This window comes from Zea mays, chromosome 3 (assembly GCF_902167145.1).
Source record: "Zea mays cultivar B73 chromosome 3, Zm-B73-REFERENCE-NAM-5.0, whole genome shotgun sequence".
Lineage (NCBI taxonomy): Eukaryota > Viridiplantae > Streptophyta > Magnoliopsida > Poales > Poaceae > Zea > Zea mays.
This window is the reverse complement of record NC_050098.1, coordinates 133,772,072-133,775,914: the sequence shown is the minus strand read 5'-3', so window position 1 is coordinate 133,775,914 and position 3,843 is coordinate 133,772,072.

The following is a 3,843-nucleotide window of genomic DNA, read 5'->3' as shown; positions in this document are numbered from 1 at the left end:
TGGCTATATTTGGCTTTCCTTTGATCCTTGTTGATATCTCACTTTTGTCTTGAAGTATTCATTGCACATACTGCACGAATGTGACAGTTTTGAAAAATATACCGATAATTTCTAGGCATCCCCCCAATGGGTGTAGGCAAGGGACGGCTTGGTACGCTGAGTGTTTTAGCAAACTACTTCTGAGTAGTAACTTGATGTGACCGCGGGTGTAATCATATCACCCGCACAGTTGACTGGAGTTCCAATGGGTGTTGTGTTGCGTGAAACGGCGTCAGCCGCCTGACGTGTCTTCAGACGGTTTGAATTGCATATTGAATTTTTGCGACTGTTCAGTGGCCGTGGTAGGAGGTGAGCGGTTGCCTTCTTCTTCTATAAATAGTGTTCTTGCTTCCTCGGCATTTTCACATCTCTTACTGCTCTCTGCTGCTTGCTCTCTTCTTCTTCCTTCTTCTCCACCATGGGCAAGAGTAAGAAAGGTAGCGGTTCTTCGCCTCGCTCTGGTGACAAGCGCAAACGTGAGCCGACTCCTCCCTCAGAGGACTTCGGCAACTCGGAGTACTCGGAGGAGGAGTTCTCCTCCGAGTCCGAGGGATCTCCGGCCCTCGTCTCCCCCCCGGCGTCGTCTGATGATTCAAACGACTCCCTGGGGATTGCCGTGGAGGTCTGGACCTACATCCGGTCCATCGAGAGCGCCGGGCTCGAGGGCTCGGATGAGTCGGAGTATTCCTCGGACGAGGAAGACTCCTCGGACTCGTTCGAGGAGGGCAGCGGCGGCGATGGCGGAGACGGCGACGACGACGGAGGCGACGGTGACGGCGGCGACGACAGCGGCAAGGGCGGTGACGGCAGCGGTAAGGGCGGCGGCGGCGACGGTGGCAGCGGCAGCAAGGGCAGCAACAACAAGGGCAGCAGCAGGGGCAGCAACCAGGCCAGTGGCTAGATGCCACTGGTTTTAGATGTTAGTGTAGATTAGTAGTAGAAATAGTATTAGTGAAATAATGCAGTAGTAGTAGTAGTATAGAATAATGGAATGTAATGTAGTAGTAGTAGTAGGGAAGTATCAACTCATAACGAGTTGATTTGTAAGTTCTGTAGCTTCCCTTTATGAAGAATGATATCGTCTCCTCCTGTGTTAATTACTTTGCCTCCTGGTCAGTTGATGATCGTTGCAATATTTATTGTCCATGATGTTCTCGGTCTGCTATGCTTGAGTAGTAACTTGGAGTTCTTGAATCATTCTTCCGCTCGTTTTCTCTGCGTCGTCGGTGCCTCAGAAGCAATGGTCGAGTCACTCGGTGTCACATTGTCGCTTTTAGGGGCGACGGTCGAGTTATTATTGACAGCATTAGCACTTCTAAAGTAGCGTCCGAATGATGGCGGGGCCACATCGGTGTTTTTAGAGCTAACTACCGAGTGGTTACTTTTGATGCCAGCGTTATAGAGGTAACGACCAAGTGACTGATGGCAACGTCGGCGTTTTAGAGGTAACAGCCAAGTGACTGACGGCAACGTCGGTGTTTTAGAGGTAACAGCCGAGTGACTGATGGCGACGTTGGCGTTTTAGAGGTAACAGCCGAGTTAGAACGGGCCGCATCGGCCATCTTGAGGGTAATAGCCGAGTGAAGTCAGGTAATGTCAGCGTTTTTAGAAACAACGGTTGAGTCAATTTGGGTCGCGTCGGCCGTTTTGGAAATAACGGCCGAGTGATGACATGGCATGCCGGCTTTTTTAGAAATAGCAGCTGAGTGATGACTGGGCACTTTTTGGAAACGACATCTGGCCCGGGAAAACCCCATATGTACTGCACTGTTGCGTGTCTCCACATTCCGTGCCCTAGTTCTTGCTTTCCTGCATCCAGGCTCTCTCTACCGTTTTGTGATTCTGCTTCCGCTCCGCTCGCCGGTGAGGTTGAGATGGTGCCTAAGCGGAAAGCCTCGAGTTCGTCCGTTGCTGTCATTCCCCCCATCGATCCCAACAGCCAGTTGCCTTTCGTAGGTAACCATATGTCTGTTGTTTCTGAGTCTGACCTTCTCCATCTCGTGTCCATCGGAGTTCTTCCTCCGAAAGAGCTCTGTTCCTGGCGGATCTGCTGTGGGGTCACTGTTCTAACAGAAGACACCCATGAGTCTATTGTTTACGTTCCATTCCTCCTCCGTGGCCTTGCTCTTCCTATTTCTCCCTTTTTCCGCGGTCTCCTTGATTTCTATCACTTGAATCTGACCCATCTGAACCCCAATTCCATTCTGCAAATCTCCATCTTTATTCATTTATGTGAGGCTTTTCTTGGCGTTCTGCCGCACTTTGGCCTGTGGAAGTTCTTGTACCATTATCGGCCTGGGATGGCCGGAGGGCAGCACCAACTGGTAGGGAGCGCGAGCTTGGAGATGCGCCGTGGAAGGAAGACTGATTACCTTGACATCCCACTCAAGGACAGCATCAAAGGATGGCGCTTAGAGTGGTTTATCATGAAGAATCATGGGAATTCCCTCCCACCACGGTCAGGGAGACAGCCGGGTGTTCGCACTCCGAGCTGGACCGAATCCCCCACAGACCAGGAGGTGACAGAGGCAGGGGCTTTGTTGGCTGAAGTTGGATTGTTGAAGGAGAGTGGTCTGACTGCAGAGGCTGTGGTTGCTGACTTTGTCTTCAAGAATATTCAGCCACTGAAGGACAGGGCACACCCGGCCTATCTGTACCGAGGCCTGGCTGACTCAACCCGGGTCACCAATAGAAGAATTCCTGCTGTGGACTTGGTAAGCCGGCTCGAAATGATACTCAGAGGCAAGGTATCAAATGATGGCGCCCCTGTTGCGTATTCAGCTTGGAACCTGCCTCCTTCCAAGGCCTTCATCCATTTTGTGTCAAATTTTCCTGCTGGTGATGGCGGTTTGGGCCTTAGAGTGCGACCCTCTGCCGAAGAAGTTAGCGCTTTGGTTGCTTCGCTTGAAGAAATTCCTGATGATGAACGGTAGGTTCATTTTGAGGTGCTATGCTGGATATGTTGGCTGGGGATTCTTTCGATGCCGCTCCTGCTGAAACATTGGTGGTGGTGCCCATTCCTAGGGCTGACAAAGCTTTGGACGCTCAGAAGTCTGCCAATGTTCGTCCAAAACGTTCTCGCCGAGCCGTTCAAGCCTCTTTTCTTGCTGAGGGGGAGAAAAAGAAGAAGAAACGTCTTCATCGGGTGTCTAGCTTGGGTCAGGGTGCCGGTCCTTCTGCTCCTGTTGCTGAGGAAGTGCCAGTGCCTGAATTTACCGAAGCTGATCCCAATGGGTGTGACCCGTCTGACGCTGATCCCAATGGGTGTGACCCATCTGACGCTGATCCCAATGGGTGTGCTGTTCGTCTTGTTGATGAGGATGATGAAGAAAAGGACGAAATCCCTCTGATTCGGAAGAACAGCCGTCGTTACATAGCTAGTGGGGAAAGTAGCGGTGTTCCTTCTCCAGCCTTGTCTGCCCTCATTGGTCTGCAAGAATTATCTCTGGCGAACTTTGATCAGACTCTTGAGGACATGATTCCAGAAGATCTGTTATCAGAACTGGCAGATGGTGGCGCGATGGATGTTTGTGTTGATGTGCTTGACGCTGGGTTGGGGTCCTCCCGAGCAGCGTCCCGCGCCTCATCGACCTTGGAGCGCGGTCTTGAGGGTTAGGAAGCTGGTTTGGATTGCCCTGCTCCCATGGAAGTGACTGAGGGACCTTCAGCCTTAGAGGTAGCTGCTGCAGAGAACTCGGCCCTCAAGGATGGTGCTGGCGCTTATCCAGCCCCCGAGGGTGTTGCCGGAGATGATCCGGCTCGGATGGGTATCGCAAACTTCTACCCAGCCCCCGGGGGTGTTGC